The sequence below is a fragment of the Amblyraja radiata genome, chromosome 8, assembly GCF_010909765.2.
Source record: "Amblyraja radiata isolate CabotCenter1 chromosome 8, sAmbRad1.1.pri, whole genome shotgun sequence".
Classification (NCBI taxonomy): domain Eukaryota; kingdom Metazoa; phylum Chordata; class Chondrichthyes; order Rajiformes; family Rajidae; genus Amblyraja; species Amblyraja radiata.
The window spans coordinates 48,710,582-48,732,969 of record NC_045963.1 but is presented as its reverse complement, the minus strand read 5'-3'; the positions used below and the strand labels follow the sequence as shown (position 1 = coordinate 48,732,969).

Below are 22,388 nucleotides of genomic sequence, written 5' to 3'. Positions count from 1 at the left end.
CTGCAAACACATTTTGTTTTTCGACCCCTTTCCAGGCACATTTTTCATCTTCCATTCCCTCTCACCAGCAAAATGTCACTGACCAAAGCCTTGGACAAAAGGTCAATTTGTCATCTATATGAACATATTGAAAGCTTTGCAAGACATTTTTAAAACAAACTGAATGTAAATGTAAATTATGGTGTATGTTTAATGCTTCAACTTCATCAGTGAAATGAACCGTCAAGGGGGTCTTCTGGAGTGCAGGGGGCTGAGGGGTGACCTTAGAAGTTAATAAAATCATCAGGAGAATAGATAGAGTGAATGCACACAGTTCTTTTCTCACGGTAGGGGAATCATGAACTAGAGGGCATAGGTTTAAGTTGAAAGGGGAAGGGTTTAATGGGAACCTGAGGAGTAACTTTCTCACGCAGAGGGTGGTGAGTATACAGAATGAGCTGCCCAATGAAGAGGATGCAGGTACAATAATAAAATTAAAAATACATTATTTCAGATACATGGATAGGAAGGGTTTAGAGAGATAAGGGCCAGGAGCAGGTAAATGTGACTAGCTTAGATGGGGCATCTTGGTCAGCATGGACGAGTTGGACAGAAGGGCCTGTTTCCATGTTGTTTTACTCTTTGACTCTTTCTTTAATTAGTTACAAATGAAGAAGTCAAGACTCAGATATACTTAATGACAGACAATTCAAGATAAAGGGATGATGCTGATGCTGCCTGCAAGGTCAATATTTTTTGATGAATTATAGTATCAGAGAGCTGTTACAATGGAGGTCGAGGACATTCAGCCCATTTGTATTGCTAGTAAGAGTAATTGCTCGAGTAGAGCAATCCCATCAGTCCCTTGCATTGTATCCCTGCAAATTATTCTCTCTCATCCTGATCCAATTTGAAGGCTGAAATTGAAACAGCATCCACCACCTCTGCACCAGTGAGTTCTACAACAATGAGTAAATAAACTTTTTCCTTAAATCCCTCTTGAGCTTTTTGCCCTTCACGTTAAAACTGTGTGCAGACCTTGAATGACCTACTGATGGGAACATCTTTTCATTCTCCACCTATTTTAATTAAACGCAGGCAAGATCTTGTTCACCGCTTCTAAATCTCACCTCAACCCTAAATTTCAAACTTCTGACTTGTTCCCATCTACCGAGACAACACTGTGAGGTTTCAATGAAGGCACACTCACAAGTAATCAGATCAGCTCTGCAGTTTCTTTCTTTCTTTCTTTCTTTCTCTCTCTCTCTCTCTTTCTCTCTCACTCTCTCTCTCTCTCTCTCTCCCTGACATCTGCCTGGTTTTTCAGTATAACATTCTGCTTAATGAATCCAGCATTAAAAAATGCCTCTGGAGCTCGCCTCTGACTGGAACACATTCCCTCAATGGCTCCCAGGAGGGCGGAGGCTTGGGAAGGCAATTTCATGCAAAGATCCAATGTGACTTCACTGCCAATAACTTTAACGGCATGCGTTAAGAACAAACTGACATCTTAATCCAACTGCACTGCCAAAGAGGCCGGCGCCTGCCATTTACTTTTGTATGCCAATCTACTCCACCTTGTTTTGGACAAGCACTAATGCTGAAAGTTCTCATGTGACCCTGCGACCAAGCACTAGAGACAATGAGCAGGATCTTGGAACTACCAGAGTGGAAGAAAACACATTTCTTACAAAGAAAGCCATGAAAGAAACTGTGTACACACAGGGCGAGACAGGATAAGAAGTAATGAGGATTCATTTATACAAATTTGGCTCAGGCTGCCTATGCTTCTTTCAGTGCAAACTCTCGTAGAGTCATAGAGAGATACAGCACAGAAACAGGCCCTTCAGCCCACTAAATCCTCACTGACCATCAACTATTCATTTTTTAAGAAAGAACTGCAGATGCTGGAAAAATCAAAGGTAGACAAAAATGTTGGAGTAACTCAGCGGGTGAGGCAGCTTCTATGGAGCGAAGGAATAGACTGGAAGTGTCTCAACATGAAACGTCACAAATTCCTTTTCTCCAGAGATGCTGTCTGACCCCCTGAGTTACTCCAGCTTTTTGTGTATCTTCGGTTTAAACCAGCATCTGTAGTTCCTTCCTATACAGGAATCAGGAGGATCTGAGAACAAACCCCTACTCAAGGAACAGAGACCTAAGCTAACTTGCCTGTGCAGTTCTGATGGTGCTGTTTATCAGATGAAATATTTTAGGCCAAATTTGTTGTCTCAGATGCACATAAACAAAAAGCTCACAACACAATCTGCAAGTAACATATTCCTCATGCCCTGGTCCAATTATCCTCCAATTAAAATGTTCTGGGCACCAAATGCAGTGTCTTTATTGCATGGCTGTTTAAGGTATTTCTCTGGTGTAAGGAGTTTCATGAAAGGCACAATGTAAGCACAAGCCAGTCTTTCCTCCTTTATTGTCAGAGGAATCTCCATCTGTGCCTGAACAACATTCCTCCCACCAGTATCAAAAGGAGAGGTTTACTTTAGGGTCACAGCATGGAAACAGACCCTTTGGCCCACACCAACCATTGATCACCTGTTCACCCCAGTTCGATATTATTTCACTTTCTCATCCTCTCCTTACAGAACAGGGGCATTTCCAGAGGTGAATTAATCTACCAAACCACACATCTTTGGGATATGGGAGGAAACCAGAGCACCTGGAAGAAACTCACGCAGTCATGAGGAGAACAGGCAAACTCCTCACTGACAGTATCCGAGTCAGGATTGAACTTGGGTCCGTGACACAGAGGCAGCAGTTCTACCAGCTGCGCCACTGTTCTGCCCTGCACAGTTCTGCCAGCAGCCATTGTTTATACAACAGTTGGTAGGGCGCATGGTTTCATCAAAAACATGAACAAACTGTGGAGCAACTCAGTGGTTCAGGCAGCATCTATGGAGGGAAATGGACAGACCACATTTGGATCTTGACCCTTCATCAGACACAGGATCCTGACCTCGAATATCGTCTGTTCATTCCCCTTTATTTTCCGCCCAAGATTCCAGCATCTCGTGTCTCTGCAAGGCATCAAGGTTTTACAGCACTGCATTTTAATAGTGTTAGCTCAATCATTTCACCCGAGGAGAAATCTAATTGACGGCTTGCTAATGGTATTTTTCTTGTTATTTTCTTGTCGATGCTGGGATTAGATGATTCTTTTGTTCAGCTGATATGTCGATGTTCACATTAGCGGTTTGAGATGGTTCCCGGTAAGTACTGCTTTTGTTGACACTGTCTCCCTTTGCCCCCAAAGGAGTGATGGCTGCAAGATTCCTTTCTCCTGCTCTCAATCTCCATCTCTGAGCTCACCAGGCCATGCCCATGTTATCTCTTCATTTTTTAAAATTCATTCTCAGCATGGACATGCCACTGGTTAGAACTAGGAGAAAACAGGCCCTTCAGACTATAATGTCTGTGCCGAACATGATGCCAAATTAAATCATTCCCACTTGCCTGCACATAATCCATATCCTGCCATTCCATGCATATTCATGCACCTGTCTAAAAGCCTTTTATATGCCATAACTAATAGTAACCCAGGCGCTCACCAATCTTTGTGTAAAAAAAACTCACCCGCACATCTGTTTTAAATTTTCCCACTGTCATCTTAAAGCTATGCTCTCCAGTATTTGGCATATTCAACCTGCAAAAATATTCTGTCAACCAGGCACATGCCGTCAGGGTAGGCAAGGTAGGCACTGCCTATCCAGACTAAAATTATAAAATGATAATTATTAAATATAAATAGTAAAGGCATGGGAGAATTATGCCTACCTAAGAGATCGATCTCTTAGGTAGGCATAATTCTCCCTGCGTTTCATGCGCAGTACATGTAACACGGGAAAGTGTGTGCAGCCCACGTGCCGTGGATGCTGCGTCAAGCCGTCAATTTCAAGCAGAGCTGAAGGCAGCTGAAATTCTGCCTTTGCAGCGTGGACTGTGTACTGCACATGCACAGCGCAAGCGTCTGTAAAGTGGGAAGCGGCTGTAAAAGGACAGTGCCGCTGGGGGGGGGGGGGGGGGGAAGAGTTCCTTTAACAGCATGTGGGGAGTCTGGCCAGCGGTAAAGTTGCGGGAGGGCAGGAGCGTTGAGAAGGTGGGGGTCGGGGGTCAGCGGGCGATGGATAACAGGACAACGGGCGGTGGAGCTTACTCCATGTGTCAGTGCGAGTGTCACTGATATGACGCTGGCTGTCGCCGAAAAAATTGCCAAGTGGGACAGGCCCTTAAGGAAATTCAGTGACTCCAACAAGTCTTCCAAATATTTGCTGATGCAGCACAGAAAGCTTGCTATCTGCATACATCACAGCTTAGTTTGGCAACTGCTCTGCCCAAGGCCACAAACAATTGCTGAGAGTTGTGAGTTCAGCCCAGTCCATCGTGTAAACCAGCCTTTCTCCCTCATACCATCGACTCCATCTGTACTTCATGCTGGATTGGGAAAGCAGACAACAAAATCAAGGATCTCTCACACCACAGTTATTCTCGCTTCTCCCCTCTCCTGTCCGGCACAAAAGCTTGAAAGCCTGCACCATCAGATTCAAGAACAGCTTCTTCACTGCTGTTATCAATCTCTTGCATGGACTTCTCATCAGCTAAGGTTAAATTGTCAATCTTCTAATCCACCTTGGTGCAGCACATAATTTTTAAAATCTGTACTTTTTCTGTATCTGCAACATCATTTTCTGCATTCTATTTATATTGTCTTTTGCATTACCTGACATTCATGTACGGTATGACTTATCTGGACTGCACTGTGTCTTGGTATACTTGACAATAATAAGCCAACACCATTACTAAAGTCACCGTAGACACATGTACTGCTCTACTCTCATCAATCACCATCGTCACCCCCTCAAAAAAATCAGTCAGATTTATAAGAGGGATAATCTGGTATTTGTCCAATATATATATTATTAATAAAATTTCCAATTACACACAGAACATTCATCTGTTGTCATTCACCTCCCCAAACATTTCAATGAGTTTGCTTACAGTATTTATAATAGGTCAACGTGGCATCAATGTTTATTTTCCAAACCTTCCATCAGTGATGTGTTTGATAGGTAATTACAAAAAAAAGAGCAGTGGGAGGAACCTAAACTGTGGCCCTTCTCCTATGTGTGGTGGCTGCACAAACACCTTTGTGTGTGTCCATCAGCATATAGCTGAGTAGTACAGAATGTGCCAATCAGGGGCATTTGTTTGCAGACAGTTGTATGTACTCAAAAAACAGTAACTTTTGGGTATATCAAAGTGCTCTATTCATTGAGTTGACGATCTTCCTGAAGTGATCAATGTTTGATTTCTGTGTATATCCCTGGGAGGAGCACATAGAACACATCATTCCATGTCATCTGCTTCTTGATTCCTCTACTCCGGCTAAAAGATTCCTCGCATTCACCCTATTTATTCCATGTAGACAACCTCAACTGCCCTACCCTTCTGGCTGCTCAGGATGGAGATGATGGGAAGGACCTTACCCACTTCCAGCCAAGCAAGAAGGGTTCCGACCCGAAACACCACCTATCCATGTTCGCCAGAGATCAACCTGAAGAAGGGTCCTTTGTGTCTTTTTTGTTGTTGTAAACCAGCATATGCAGTTCCTTGTGTCACCTAGCAAGTTCCTGTTGATTGTATGAAAGTTCTGAAGCTGAGGAATTCTGCCAAATTAGTTTGACAGTCTGCTTGAGGGATTATCTAGAGGATCCACAATTGTTTCCCCGCAGGCACTCAAGGATACTGCAGACCACTGCCTGAATGATTTGTGGTCAAAGATATTTGCACAAACATTTTTACAAGAGTCGCGTGGTATGGCACAGTATAACAGAATGCACTTTTGTGAAACAGGTTTTTTTTTACTACGGTAGCAATCTGTCACCATTTACTGTCATCATTCCAATGCTGTTTTTTTTAAATATTTACCTAACTCAATTTCAGTTCCCCACAGGCCATCGTGAGTTTTGAATTCACACCCCCAGATCTCTGGAATGCATCACTGTGCAATATATGTATAGAGCCATAGCATTGTACAGCATAGAAACAAGCCCACTGAGTTCATGCCAACCACCAATAACCTACTTTCACTAATCCCATTTTATTTTCTTCAGACTCCTATTAACGTCCCAAGATTCCTCCATTTACCTTCACACTAGGGGCAATTTGCAATGACCAATTAACCTGCCAAGTAATCCGCATGTCCTAGGGATGTGGCAGGAAACCTATGCCATCGATGGGCGAATATACAAACTCTACACAGGCAGTACTCGAGGTCAGAATTGAATCCACTGGGGCTGTGTGAGGCAGCTGCTCTATCACCTGGACCATGTTGCAGGACCACCTCCTCCACCAAGGCTGAACCTGGGTCCAATCCTGCCCTTGGTCCACCACCAAGCACAAACAATTACCAGTCACTGGACAATGGCAAGGGGATGTGTGCAGGCTTTCTTTCTCCAGTGGAAATAGCGACCTCAGCACCGAGCGACATCAGCAGCGTCACATGACACTGTCCACGGACACGGCCTTACTTGTAGTATTTCCAGTTTTTATTTCAGATTTCCAACAGAACATCTTCAGAATGTTATAGTTTGGGAATTGGACACGAAGGTAACAAGATTTTGCTTCAGGTATATGGGCATTAGTGTGACCACACCTGGAGTACTGTGTGTAGCACTGATGCCCTTCCTTAAGGATGGATGTCAATGCTTTGGAAACCACAGAGAAGAATTCTGAACTAATACCTGAAATGGACAGTGTAGGAGTCATTAAGCTTAAGTCAGTATATTATAGCCATGTCTAACAAGTAAGAAAGGTGTACTTAGTAAAAAAGAAAGCACAAATTTCACCTGACCTCGTTAATGGTTGTTCTTCATCAACATCCCTAAAAGCAAAATCTGGTCATTATCCCATTACTGCTTGTGGAAGCTTGCTGTGCATAAATTGGCTGTAACATTACGGCATTCCAAAAGTAACCACACTTCATGAAGTATCTCACTAGTTTTAAAGTGGTTCTACAGCCCTGAGGACGTAAAAGAACCATATCAGTGCAAATTGTTTTTTATTAGATCCACGCATAACTGACAACCACATGCAAGAACTTTACAGCAGAGTGACAGGATCATAAATTGCAAGAGGTTGGAACCCCAAGTACTGTTTTACCTCCGCTGACATGAGTGCCAGAAGTTCAAAGTTACCCAGTTCACCATCAACCAGAGCATTCACCGGGAGCAGTGTCAGCCCATGAGTTAAAGGCAGTATGGAACGTGTGGTAGGACTTGTAACAAGCAGTCTACATGACAACTTGCACTTACTATGGTAAATCATCATATAAGTGCTTTCTAGGGGGTTATCAAATACCAGAACAGCACAGTGGTGCAGTTGGAAGGCATGGTGGTGCAGTTGGTGGAGCTGCTGCCTTACAGTGGCAGTAACCCAAGTTCGATTCTGACCTCTGGCCTTATCTATGTGGAATTTGCATGTTTTCCCATCATTATTTCCAGTGCGTAAATCATGATGACTATCCTTTATCAGTTCTTGTCTATCCAAATGTAAATGCAACCTTCCCTCAGTATCCCTCCCAGTGACTTGCCAACCACTGATATTAAACTGTGGTGCCCTGGCTTCCTGCTAACCTTCTTAACTAAAGACACACTAACTATTCTCCAGTCTTTTACCTCACCTGTGCCTAATAAAGATCCAAAAGTCTCAGCTGGGCCTCAGGAATGCCCTTCCTTGCTTCCCACGACTTGCTAGGATGCACATGGTCAGGGCCCTAGGATTTATCCCAGGCACGTGCCGTCAGGGTAGGCGAGGTAGGCACTGCCTACCCTGACTAAAATTATAAAATGGTAATTACTAAATATAAATAGTAAAGGCACGGGAGAATTATGCCTATCTAGAGATCGATCTCTTAGGTAGGCATAATTCCCCGTGCCTTTCATCCGCAGCACTTGCAGCACGCGAAGGTCTGTGCAGCCCACGTGCCGTCAGCGCTGCTTCAAGCCGTCAATTTCAAGGGGAGCTGAAGGCAGCTGAAATTCTGCCTTTGCTGTACTGCGCAGGCACAGCAGCCTACTGCGCATGCGCAGCGCTAGTTTCTTGGCGGGTTTTTCAAATATGGATTGCCATTATCTGAAGAGTATCTTACGAAACAAAGAGAGAAGAATGGAGTTCATATACAAATGATGTGGTAAGTACATTTCTTGGTGTTATATGTTTTTAAATAACGTATTTCCCGGGGTGGGGGAGTTCCTTTCACAGCGTTTGGGGAGTCCGGCCTGGAGTAAAGTTGCGGGGAGGGCAGGAGTGTTGTGAAGGAGGGGGTCGGGAGCATGCCACTTGCAACGCTCCTTGCACGGAGGCGTGCAATGTCACTGCATTGAGGACGGGGGGAGAAGTAGCTCGGGTGGCTGTGAGCGGCCGCCGGGCCGGACAGCGGAACCAGCCGCCACCTTAGCTCCTTCTGCCGGCCCCCGCTCACCTCCGTCTAAAAACCTCTCCCCTGACGCTCGCTGGCCTCATTTATGTCAGCTGCTTCCCGCAAATCCTTAAATTTTGACAGCGCGATTGAGTTTACTCGGCTGTGGGAATTTAAGGATTTGCGGGAAGCGACAGACATGAGCGAAGTCGGCGAGCAGCAGGTGTGAGGTGTTCAGACGGAGAGCACTGCCAGAGGTGAGCGGGCCGGCAGAAGGCACTGAAGTGGCGGCCAATTCTGCTGTCGGGTCCCGGCGGCTGCTCGCAGCCACTCGAGCTGCTGCTATTTCCGGCTACAATGTGGTGGCGCCCGGAGGGCCGCAGTGAGTGAGTGAGTTACTGGCATTATCCCCGACCCCTTCCTTCTCAACACTCCTGCCCTCCCCGCAACTTTACCCCTGGCACAGACTCTCCACACGCTGTGAAAGGAACTCTCCCCCCCAATTGGTCCCTTGAACAAGTGTTGTCATTCAATTAGATGACAGCTGATTCAACTTTTTCCTGTACTCCCGTTTTTCCCACCATCTCTCCACCTGCCATCACCCTTCACCCATTCAGTAATTCAGAATAAAGGAGACTTGGAAGCCTTGGGAAAATTTAATTATTACTGTCTTTATTTTTATTTTTACGGAGAGAACAATCTGCGCATGCACGTTTAAGTTTAAAAAAAAAAGCCGACTGACTGCCTACCTTGAGTAATTACTGACGGCACGTGCCTGATTTATCCATCCTAATGCATTTCAGGACCTTGTGTAGCTTAGTTCTGTGTGATTAACTCTATGACTGCCTCCCCAATCCGCTCACACCTCTATCCCCTTTAAGATGCACCTTAAAAACTACCACTCCTTGCCTAATGTATCCTTTTCTGGCACATTTTTACATTTTCCATATTCCATATCAACATGCCATTGAAGGTCATTTGTCACATCTAGACTATGACACCTCTCAGAGCAATCCTACTTTTACATTGATTTTCACTGTAACCTTACATCTCCTTACATTGCTATCAACATTCCTCCTCTCGGCACCAAACCACACCTCTTTGGATATGAAAGGAGCAGTCTACCATTTGAATGAATGATTTACAAATTGTATTCCTTCTTTTGAAGAGAATGATGAATGTAGGGCAGCAGACAAGGTCAACATGGACTTTTAGCAAGGCCTTTGACAAGGTCCCACGTGGTAGTCTGTCTGGAAGATTAGAACTCATGGGATCTAAGGTGAGCTAACTGATTAGATACAAAATTGGCTTGGTGGTAGGAGGCAGAGGGTGGTAGTTGAGGGTTGTTTTCCCCGATTGGGGCCTGTGGCCATATATATATAATAAATAAATATAAACGATTTGGATGAGAATGCAAAAGACTTTTAATGAGTATGTTTGCTAATGACACTATAAATGGTGTACAGTGGAGAACGGTGTCTAAGGTTCCACAGAATATCGATAAAATGGGAAGATTGTCAAAGGAATGGCAGATAGAATTTAACATGCGAAGTGATGAATTTTGGGAAGTCAAACCAAGGTACAACATACATAGTGAAGGTCAGGGTCCTCGGGAGTGTTGATAAACAGAGTGGCCTAGGGGTACAAGTACATAGTTCCCTGAAAATGGCCACACATGTGGACAGCGTGAAGAAGGCATTTGGCATGCTTGCCTTCATCGACTGGGGCACTGAGTACAAGAGTTGGGACTTCATATTACAGTTGTATAATACATTGGTTAGACATTGGAGTATTGTGTGCAGTTTCAGTCACAAATGCAGGAAAGAGATTGTTAAGCTACAGAGGGCGCAGAACTTGTCCTTTAAGGAGATCTGCGGGGTAAATATTTCTCAAAATGAGTAGCTAATATTTTAGTTTTAGTTTTAGAGATACAACGTGGAAACAGGCCCTTCGGCTGACTGAGCCCATGTCGACGAGCAATCAGCTGTACACTAGTTTTATCCTACACTAGGGGCAATTTACAGAATTAACCTCCAAATCTGCACATCTTTGGGATGGGGGAGGAAACCGGAGCACCAGGAGGAAACCACGCAGTCACGGTGAGAACGTACAAACTTGTACAGACAGCACAAGTAGTCAGGATCGAACCCGGGTCTCTGGCGCTATAAGACAACAACTCTACCGCTGTGCCACTGTACCAATATCTGTAATTAACTGCCAGAGGAGGAGATGGAGGCAAGAACAGTAACAATAATTAAGAGGAATATGGACAGGTAGTTGAATGTGCACAGCATAGACGGATATCGAATTAATACACACAAGTGAGATTAGTATAGATAGACATGATGGGCTGGCATAGATGTGGTGGGTCGAAGGGCCTGTTTCTATGCTGAACAACCTGATGATTGTGTTGAACGAGTTGAGTCTTATATTACAACTGACAGTCTTCAGATTCTATTTAAATGTTGTCTCTAAAAACTAGAAAAACACTGAACTCATGCATGACCAAAGCTACAGCAGTCTCCTGAGAAAACCAGCATGATTTCTCCAGCAAAATAAAGACAGTTTTGGATCATTCCATAATTCAGGTTATGTAACACCATTCCCAGCCACATACAGCAGTAAGTTTCCTGCAGTTCCCAAAGAGGGTATTACCTAATCTCTTAATTATGTCTAAGAATTGCTCTAGCTTTGCATGCAGCTATCTGCTATACAACATCTTATCCCTGGGACACTGGGGTCAGTCACACATATATGTTTAACTATCGCCCTGTACCTTTGCCAAGAACCACTGAGGAAAGGTCATCCTGGCATTGATAAGAGACTCTCAGAATTTTCCATGAGCAGATGGTTCAAGGAGCACAGTTTATAATTTTGGCCAAAAGATAGAAGGGAGATAAGAGGAAAATCCTTTCATTCACAACCAATTTGCTGCTGGATCTCAGCGGGTCAGGCAGCACCTGTGGAAGGAAATGGACAGTTGACACTACCGGTTGGGACCCTTCACGTGGACATGATAAATTCCTCCAGCTGATTGTTTGTTACTGCGTGAATGATCTGGATGTACGTGGGAATAGTGGAAATATTCTGTGCCTTCAAAAGGGAAATGGGCAGCCCCTCGTATTTTGCAATGCTTTGGGGAAAGAATGGGGAATGGATCTTACAGGTTTGCGAGAAGGTGGCACAGTCACGTATAGGCCAAATGGCTTCTGTCAAAGCTGTACAATTGTCCTATTCTATTCCTGAATCTCTCCACCTCTGCTATATTTGCCAGCAGAAGGCCCATTCCACTCAACAGCTAATTAAGGACCCCCTGGACATGGTGTTGCCATTTTGCATGTCGATGTGAATGTCCAGTGAAGCTGCACCCAAATCAATTGATTGCCTTGCAAATGATGGCCAAATATGTACTGTATTTTTGTCACAAGAGATTTGTGAAATTTGAAGCACTACATGTGAGCAATAACATCCTGTCTCTCTGTTACCAAGACTTACCTGCAGAACACATTCCATGTCTGACACACCTATGATACACCAATGGTGGGCACCTAAATACTGAGAAAGTGCGGCAGAGAGGGTGTGGGAGAAAACTAGCTATGAATCTTCATGAAGAACTAATAAGAAACTTACTAGTAGACGCGTACTATACTCTGCTTTCCAAAGCTTCATTCCATTGACGTCACAATATTGCCGCAACACACATTCATCACTGCTGACTGAGGAAGTATGGGTTGAAAAAAAAAAAAAAGCTGATGAGGAGAAAATTATTCAAAAGCTCTTCTTGAAGATTCGTCACCAGTTTTCTGTGCCGAACGACGTCATTGAATATCAAAGAATGCACACACCAGCTGAAAACAACCCGTCGACCTTGAAGGTATTCAAGCTACAGTCTGGCTGGCGGAGCCCCGTGACCATGGCCGGCTGGATCCTGGTGGAGGAGGCTGCACTGCTTCAGCCAGAGGGGAAATTTTAACCATCTTTATAAGTAAAACAAGAAAACAATTCCACTGCAGCAGTGATTTGTCGGCCACTTTGAAGGGACAACGGGCTGCTCGAACGTGTCAGGACAGATATCGCAATGGGGGCGCTGAGGAATGTCAGCTCGACTGATTGATGATGCCAGCTAATCTCAAGTGTCTGCAAATTAGTGTGAAGTTGGCAGGCAGCGCAGAGGGAGGAAATCGGGAGCTACAATTTCCTAGATGTATTCATGACCCATGCTCACATCTAGAAAAAGTCTGTTACAGGAGCACAGCTCAGTGCCCTCATTTATTTATTAATTGCATTTTCAATTTCTAGCATCTAGCGCACATAAATGAAATTATTTATGAGGATGGATTAAAAATTAACGCATTTATGTCATCGGTAGCAAACATTCCAGGTTGTACTGGCATCGTTTCCTTACATTCAGCTGCATCCAACAAAATGGACTGATGGTGCTACACTGGGAAATAGGATCCAGTCTTCTGGATGGTGACCCTATCCTGCTTACCAATCAGTGTTGGGTACTTTCATATGTTCCCGATGTTGGGGGAGTCCAGAACCAGGGGCCACAGTTTAAGAATAAGGGGTAAGGCATTTAGAACGGAAATGAGGGAACACTTTTTCACACAGGGAGTTGTGAGTCTGTGGAATTCTCTGCCTCAGAGGGCAGTGGAGGCCAGTTCTCTGGATACTTTCAAGAGAGAGCTTGATATGGCTCTTAAGGATAGCGGAGTCAGGGGATATGGGGAGAAGGCAGGAACGGGGTACTGATTGTGGATGATCAGCCATGATCACATTGAATGGCGGTGCTGGCTCGAAGGGCCGAAGGGCCGAATGGCCTACTCCTGCACATATTGTCTATTATCCCTCTTCACTAGATGTCATCAAGATAGGATACTCGAATGAATGACTGAGTTGATACAGACAGGTCTGTAGTGTAATGAGTAGCATACAGTGTTATGCTTCCTATTTTAAATAAGCAATGAGTCATTTGCAGGGGTGTGAGGCTGAGGAGATTGGGGTACAAAAAGAAGGCACAAACTGGGCTATAAAAAAAAGAACAGCAGATGCCTGTTTATACCAAAGATAGACACAAAATGCAGGAGTAACTCAGGCAGTATCTATGAAGAAAATGGATAGATGGCATTTTGTTTCAGGTCAGGACACTTCAGACTGATTGTAGGTGGGGGGACTGGAAGCAAGAAAAGACCAGGACTACTCAGGGCCGGCAACAGATGACCTCAGGCAGGAGGTTCCCTAATAGGCCAATTGTTTGTTTGGAATAGTGTGATCTCAAGAGGGATAAATCATTGCAAATTGTGGAACTCGGTTAACCGACTTTGAGAGAAGAAGGGAGGTGTGTGGATAGGGGGAATGTGGGGGGGAGAGAGAGCGAGAGGATGGGGGAGGGAGGTGTTTGTAGAAGTTACCTAAAATTAGAGAATTCATCGTTCATACTGAAGGTGGTGTTCCTCCTATTTGCATGTGGCCTTACTCTAGCAATGGAGGGGGGCCATGACAGAAAGGCCAGTATGGGAATGGGAAAGTGAGTTAAAATGGTTGGCAACCAGGAGATGGAAGCGAAACGGTCATCCTGTCTATGCTTTGTCTCACCATTCTACTGTAGGCCACATTGAGAACATCAGATGCAGTAGATGAGGTTAGAGGAGGTACACGTGAACCTCTGTCTCACCTGGAAAGACTGTTGGGAGTCCCTGTTGTTCCCAACTTCTAGCTCTCTTTTCACTCCCCTACCCCATCAATCTGAAAAAGGGTCCCGCCCCAAGCTCCGTCTGATCATTCCCTCCAGACATACTACCCGACCCAACGAGTTCCTTCAGTACTTTGGGTTTTTTAAAATTCAGGAACATTACTCATTGGAATTCTATAGCCAGGAAGGCTGCAGAACCTCAGACACTGAGTATATTTGAGGAAGTTACAACCTGACATAAATAATGTACATTTTTAGGCCTAGCCAATTGTGAAACATGACCCATGCCAAATACATTGCAGAGGGACAGACATCAATGAGAATGTACAAGGCATGATTAGTAAGTTTGCTGACTAAATGACAGTCATTTATGACTCGGATGTCAGTAAAGTAGGTGATATCATAGATATATAAGGTGTTTATCAAAAGTCACAGCAGGACCTTGATCACTTGGGAGAGTGGGCTGAGGAATGGTTAATGGAGTATAATGTAGATAAGTGCGAGGTGTTCTGTTTTGGGAAGTCAAACCAGGGCATGACCTACAGTGTTGTAGAGCTGAAGGATCTATGAGTGCAAGTACATAGTGTCTTAAAAGTGGTGTCCCAGGTAGATAGGGTGGTGAAGGTGACTTTCGGCACATTGGCCTTCATCAGTCAGGGTATTGAATTTATAAGTGGGGATGTTATGTGGGACAGTTGTACAATATGTTAGTGAGGCCACATTTGCAGCAATGTGTTCAGATTTGGTCACTATAGGAAATACTAGACTAAGTGGGACCCGTTGTGTCCCAGCATCACACGGGAGGGCTGGTCCCCCAACGCAATATTCCACCTCTCCACCAATTCCAACATTGGTGGCCAGTGGGGGAGGGCGGGGTTCTGCAGCGCTGGTATGGGTGTTGTGGGCTGAAGGGACTGGTTTCCAGAGGGCTGGTATGGACATTGTGGGCCGAATGGATTCCTGGGCTGGCAGCTCAGTCACTCAAGCCTGTTGTGCTGGCAGCTCACTCACTCATGGCTGGTGGGCTGGCAGTTGACTCACGGCTATTCCTTGAAATTCCATTTCAAGCAGGGTGCAAGGCCACCAAATTCAAGTGCAGTTTCATACCAATTCAAGCAGGGTGCAAGGCCACTAAAGACAGCAAGTCGTGACCTCTCCCTCCTCCATCTTGCAGAGACTGAGCCATGCCCACACTTCTGGGTTTTATAGTCCCTCTCCCCCTCCCACCAGAAGGGGCGTGACCTTCATGGGATGATTGACAGGAGAGAGAATCTCAACATTTTTTAAACACAAATAACTCTTTTATTTTTCATCGATGGGAAAAATCCGTGGCACCTGATGAGCGGAGGGGGACTCTGAGTATACTGGCCACAAATCACAGTCGTACGTGGTAGCGTTTTTTCTAAAATCAATATAAAGCTCAAACAGGAATTGGTCAAGATTAGACTTTTAATTATATAGAAGGCAAGGCAACTTTAATTAGGCAAGGCAAATTTAATTTGACAAGGCAACTTTAATCAGGCAAGTCAACTTTAATCAGGAAAGGCAACTTTAATCAGGCAAGGCAACTTTAATCAGGCAAGGCAACTTTAATTAGGCAACACTGCTTTAGCATTTCCAAACCAAAGGCAACACACTTTAGCATTTCCAAACCAAAGGCAACACAGCTTTCGCATTTCCAAACCAAAGGCAACACAGCTTTAGCATTTCCAAACCAAAGGCAACACAGCTTTAGCATTTCCAAACCAAAGGCAACACAGCTTTAGCATTTCCAAACCAAAGGCAACACAGCTTTAGCATTTCCAAACTATATTTTCAAACCACATTAAGGGCACTGACAGGTCAGTAAAACCACTCATAGTTTAGTAGACATGTGTTCAGTGTTAGTCACAGCTCAGACTGAGAGAAGTGACCCTCTAGCTCCCCCATCTTGCAGAGACTGACTGAGGCACTTAACACTTCCGGGTTATATAGTCCCTCCGGAAGGGGCGTGGCACTGCAAGGAGAGAGAATCTTAACATTTTTTAAACACTAATAACTCTTTTATTTTTCATCGATGGGAAAAATCCTCTTGTCCTGCACAGCGGAGGGGGACTCTGAGTAAAGTGGCCAAAAATCACAGCCGTAAATGGCAGCGTTTTTTCTAAAATCAATATACAGAACGACAGGAAGTGGTCAAGATCAGACTTTTAGTAATATAGGTGTTGTTGAGCTGGAAGGAGTGCAGAGAAGATTTACAAGAATGTTGCCAGGGCTTAAACTACAGGGAGAAGTTGAACAGGCTAGGACTTTATAACTTGGTGCATAGGAGGATGAAGGGTGATTCTTATAGAGGTGTATTAGATAATGAAGGGAATAGATAGGGTAGATGCACAATGTCTTTTACCCAGAGTTGGGGAATCAAGAGCTAGAGCAGATAGGTTTAAGGTGAGAGGGGAAAGATTGAATAGTAACCCGAAGGGCAACTTTTCACACGAGGGTGAGGAGTATATGGAACGAGCTGCCAGAGGAGTTAGTTGAGGCAGGTACGATAACAAAATTTAAAAGGTACTTGGACAGGTACATGTATAGGAACTGTTTACAGGGATATGGGCCAAGCACGGGCAGGTGGGACTAGTGTAGATGGGACATATAGGTCGGCAAGGGCATGTTGTGCCAAAGGGTCTGTTTCCATGCTGAATAACTGACATTATTTCATTCCTCTGTTTGTGGAATGTGGATATGCAAAACCCAGATTTATTATCAATTTGCCTCTTGCCTTTGGTGGATAAGGAGTCACGTACAATTCTTTCCTGTTACACTGGTGAATCAGGTGGGTTCTTAACCACTATCCCGTGGCTTCATGATCTGCTTCATCACTACTAGCATTTTATTCCAGACTTACCTCAAAAATTTGAATTTAAATTCCCCAGTTGGTAAGATGGGATTCGAACTCCTGTCTCAGGATAAGGTCCTGAGAAATAGAAGCCAGAGCAGGCCATTTGGCCCTTCATGTCTGTCCTGCCATTCAGTTTGAGCATGGCTGATCTTTAATTTTTCTCAGCTACTTCCGTGTGCTAAGCCCATATTCCTTCTTTGCCTTAGTAACTGCCTTGAATAAACTCAGTGTCTGAGGTTCCGCAGCTCTCTTGGGTACAGAATTCCAATGATTAATGTTCCTGGCCTCTGGACAGACGTACAGTAACAACCCCCAAGCTGTCTTATCTTTAAAAAAGAGCCAGGCAGCCACAAATAGATGGAAAACCCGCAAGGCTCCAGGTAGAGCAGGAAAGGTGACCACGTTCTCCCCCGAGTACCGAACATACAGGAACTATGAGAGCCATAGGCGCAGAGAGTATACAACACTGTCAAAAGCAGAAACAGACACATAGCGAGTGAGCTGGCAAGGGAAGGCATGCGAGGAGCAAAGTGAAAGTCGAAATGGAGTGTGTGAGTGATATGCAGAGTTAGGAAGTAGGATTCAGACAGGAAGATAACCACAGCAAGAAAAAGGGTGACGGCTGCTCTCACTAAATACACGCAGGTGTGTCAGCTGCTGGGTGTATCACCACAGTACACACAATGCAGGTTATGTCAAGTGACAACAGAGCTCCTGGCGATTTGGTTTCAACTTTGTAAATGAGCAGCCCCACTGGAGATCAGTCAGAGGCCAGACAAAAAGAAAAAACCATGGCTTCAAAATGAGGAGAGGTAATTTATTTTACCTCTGATTCCTCTGCGTGCTGCCTGTCAAACTGCAATGTTACTGAAGTCAGTCATATTGGCAGCAAACTCAATGTGATGACAACACTTGTAATTAAATTTAGTGGGTTTTGCGGTTTATTGTTTATTGTGTGGGATCTGATGCTGAGGAGCACTGTCAACTTGCTCATCCATGCAGACGGGTTGGAGAATGAGCCTGAAACCCTAATCGATGGAAGAATTTAGCAAAGCTACATTTAAAGAAGGTCTTATGGTCTTCTGGTTGATATCTGGCCAGACTGACAGGCTGCCTGGGATTGCCATGGGGGATACACTGTGTAGAAGATGCTTGAGAAACAGGTAGGAGATCATGTACGCAAACTGGTCTCCAGAAGGAAGTTGCCTTCGACTTTGCAGTAATACTAATAACTGTGCTGTTGTCAGCCATTATTACTAAAGGAGAGAAAACTGGACAGTAGAGATCAGACACTAATGGATCAGTTTCAACCACCATCCCCTGCAACGCGTTCCAGGCACTCTCTGTATGAAACTTGCCCTGTAAATTTCCTTTAAACTTTGCCTCTCTCACCTTAATGCTATGCCCTCTATTGCTTCTATCGGCAGAAAAAGATTCTTACTGTTGTATCTATTTATGCCTCATAATTTTATATACTTCTCTCTCAGGTCTCCATACGACCCCCAACGTTCAAAGAAAACAATCCAAGTCTGACCAACCTCTCCTTTTAGCTAATACCCTGTAATCCAGGCATCGTTCTGGTAAACCTCCTCTGCACCCTTTCTATAGCCTCCACATCATTCATGTAATGGGGCAACCAGAACTGCACACAATACTTAAATATGGCCTAAGTCCTATAAGGGCCCAGACTTCTTGCTTCTGCCGTTCTTTGATTTAACAAAAACAGGAAGGAGCTTCGTATTGGCAAAAGCAGCTCATAAATGGAAACCTTGTCAAAAAAAATTGAGTTAAATTAAAACTGTTTTTCTGTAAAACATGTACTATAATAAACAGCAGGGAGGTTTTAATGAAAAGGGACATGGTATACTGACATTAATAAGCATTGTGGCAGCCTATCGGATTCAATATTGAATTAAACAATTGTGGATCATTTATTTTCTATGTTCTGATGCAGCTTACCCAAGTACAATATAAATCAGTCTTTCCTTTCTCCACTGACATTGCTGATCTCCTGGGTATTTCCTACAGTTCTGACCTGCATTTCACAGCTTTTACATGTTACTTTATTTGTTTTCCCTCTCTCTAATTACCCTCATTAATCTATTAAAAAAAGGTAGCCTCATCAACACTTTATCCCCAAGGCAACCCTATTAGAGATATGCGCTCTCTTATTAACCCTTTACTGCCCTGTCTGCAACTTGGAACTGTTGTAAAACTCCGATAGTCTGATTTGGTTTGACATCTGGGTCACCAGGTGCTGTTTCCCTGCTCCTATTAAACACACCCCTGCCCCATTTCCTGTTCTCCCTTTAAATGCAAGTCGTCTATTGTTATTGGCACACAGATAGTGACAATGAAAATCTTGCTTGCAACAGCATCAGGCACAAAGACTCAGACAATACACTAAATCATAAATTATACCTAAATTATACATAGATTCTGCAGGACAGTGAAAGGAAAAGCACTATCCAAAAAACAAAGCATTAGATACATCAGGACCCATTTCTCATACGTGTTCAAGAAGGAAATGCAGATGCTGGAAGATCGAAGTCTGAAGAAGGGTTTCGGCCCGAAACGTCGCCTATTTCCTTCGCTCCATAGATGCTGCTGCACCCGCTGAGTTTCTCCAGCAATTTTGTGTACCTCCCATTTCTCATACTCCTGTTAAACATAGCAGGGCCTGTTTCCTGTTCCCCCTTAACCCTATAAATACACCAGAGCCCATTTCCCTTGTTCCCCTTAAACACACCCGGACACATTACTCGTGGGCCTTTTAGACTCACCACAGTCACTGGAAAGTTTGTTAAGCTACTGTGTAAAATTTTGAAAAAGTGAATTTGTTGTGTCTAGTGGTATTAAATAAGAGTAATATCCAATATTCTAGAAAATTTGCCAGTGTGGATCATCACAGTTTTACTGTAACTAGTTTACTTTCTCTCAGTTCTGAAGAAGGGTCTTTGATCTGAAATGTTAACCGTGTTACTCTTTCCACTAATACTTCCTGGCCCATTGAGCATTTCCATACAGCCAGACAATAAATCTTCATTTAAAAAAAAAAACTTTCATTGATGAGCATCCACCAATAAATTCAGGTTGTTTATGGTATTGCAGCCAAATAACCACAAGGTAGATTGTGATATTGATCTATGATTAGCAACACCATCTCTTCCTGGTGACTACACACGTAAATAGGAAACCCTGGCAATGATCAATGATGAGGCTGCTTGGGAGATTACAGAGGTCCCTGGCAGATAGCAGGAAGGCCAGGATTTCCTCTTCCAAGAATATTAAACATATTCTTCCTGTTCTTATTATTGTTGCTGCAATAATCCATCACTATCAAAGGACAACAAACTATGCTAAAGTCCAATGGAGGCAGGAAAAGATCTCCCTTATTGAAGTCTGGCAGTTTAACAAATCAGTTTTATGGGCAATATGGATAAATATTACAATAAATGTCTGAATAATGGTTAAGTATTCCCTATTGTGAAAAAAATGGATTTATCATTAATATCGAACATCCATAAAAGACATAAAAATCCCACTGCAGGAAAAGCAGCTGCTGAATAGTTTAAATATCTCCAAGGAAACATTAGGACCCTAGTTTCCATGCTTTACTTTTGACCTTTCATCTCTATGGTAACATTTTGTTCAGGTTGCCATGGAAGCAGTCTAACTGAGCATCTGTTGCCATTAGAGCTTCTGGCAAGGTGACAAGGCCCAGGCTTAGAGCAAACATCAGGAACGTCTCTTGTCTCACATACTGCAGGTAGAACGCCAAAAGAAAGAGGGATAACAAAAACAAAAACAGCCTATATCACAAGGAATAATTCACAGCGTTCACAAATGTTCTGCTCTGGGCTAAGACCTGCCTGGAGGAGTATAGCAATATTAAGTAGAGTTCTCAGTGCATGTGCCTGTGCAGATAACGTTGCCTACAACAGTAAAGGATGTGTGCAGCTCTTCCTCTGAAATTCAGTTCCATTGCTTTCACCAAGATCGAATTGTAGAATCAACATTGAAAATTACCACATTATGCATTTGTCGTGTGGAATTAGTGGACAAATTCCTACCCCAATTTTCAGATTGTATACCGTTGACGTTCGGGGTGATGGTGGAGAAATGAAAATTAAAGACACGATAAAAAGTCTGCAGAATGTGCTAGCCAGAGGACCAGGGAGGCAGGGCACTTGAAAACAACACTAAGGGTGTTCAGGTCCAGCGCCTGATGCTGGATCCATCCAGTGAGTGCCAGCATAGTTGAGCAGCATCCTTGCCTCTGACGAGGATGAAAAGCTGAGGGAGAGTCCCACAGCAAACGAGCACTGATCGAAGCACAGTGGGGGCACTGCCTGTCAAACTCGATCTCATTCCATTCTCTCGGGTGAGATTCAGATGATCAGATGGTTCTGTCCCAAAGAGCAGGGAGTTATTCCTTAAGGCAGGCCGGCTTTTACCTCCCAATCAACCTCACCAAAGTACATTATTTGGATCTTACCATGTGGTTGCTTTTGAAGCTTGCTATGCACAACCTGGCTGACAGATTCCCCACATTACATTAGTGACTGCACATCAAGAGTACTTTTCTGTCTGTGAACCATTTGGAGAGGACATGAAACTATGGAAAACCCTGAAAAAAAGCATCCTGTTCTTTTGTTTTCCCCAAGTCATTCTTCCCCTATTATTTTTTCTTCAACTGTCAGGGTCCAACTAATCTTCCATGGTTGTGTCCATACTGTAACATTTCTTCAGTGGCAGGTTGAAGGCAACTATCCTAATGTTATGCCCATAAATTCCCTATCCACGAGTCAGTGAATGTATTATTTCACAATTTACTCCTCACAGCTTTACTTGATTCTTTTCTCGGGGAGGGTGCTGGTTAACCTCCCTGGGTTGTGTGATAGGAGTAACTGGTGCATTAGGCAAAAGCAGGAAGAGCTGGGATTAGGAAGAAATTAGTTTGGAAAATGGAAGCCCGCAGCACCATGGGATCAATGTCAAGTGAGATTAGTTTTTATTTAAACAACTTTCTCTGTTGACAACACCGACATGTGTTCAAAATGATTGCTGCGTATTGTGAACTGCCAATACCCTGATGATATGCCTGTACTCTCTGCATGTTTAAATTGGTCATTAACAGTGGCAAATTAATCCATTTAACATGTCTCCGCCCACTACTCTCTCCAACCCCAGCATCCACACCTTCTTCTCCCTGTCCCTCTGTCCATGGGCAATTCTGAAGATGACAGGCAGTCTTTAAGTGATGCAGAGAGGAAATTCCTGGAACTGCTGCATCTTCAAACCTAACCCCCTCTGTCGTCCAGTGGCCACACACCCTTCTGATGAAAGAGTAGAGCCAATGGAAGAGAAACTTTCCCAAGCCTATTGTAACTCCCAGCTCA

The 22,388-nt window shown here is 43.9% G+C and overlaps 1 protein-coding gene and 1 long non-coding RNA gene across 4 annotated transcripts in view; both read right to left on the bottom strand.

Moving 5' to 3' along the window:
* The window catches only part of crim1 (cysteine rich transmembrane BMP regulator 1), a 202,797-nt gene that overhangs the window by 119,580 nt on the left and 60,829 nt on the right, over positions 1-22,388 (bottom strand). The gene's annotated exons all lie outside the window — the stretch shown is intronic.
* Positions 1,757-14,309, bottom strand: LOC116976178. The gene is made up of 3 exons (XR_004412887.1): positions 13,856-14,309; positions 11,962-11,968; positions 1,757-1,766 (listed from the first exon to the last, which is right to left on the bottom strand). It is a non-coding gene; the product is annotated as an uncharacterized LOC116976178 (long non-coding RNA).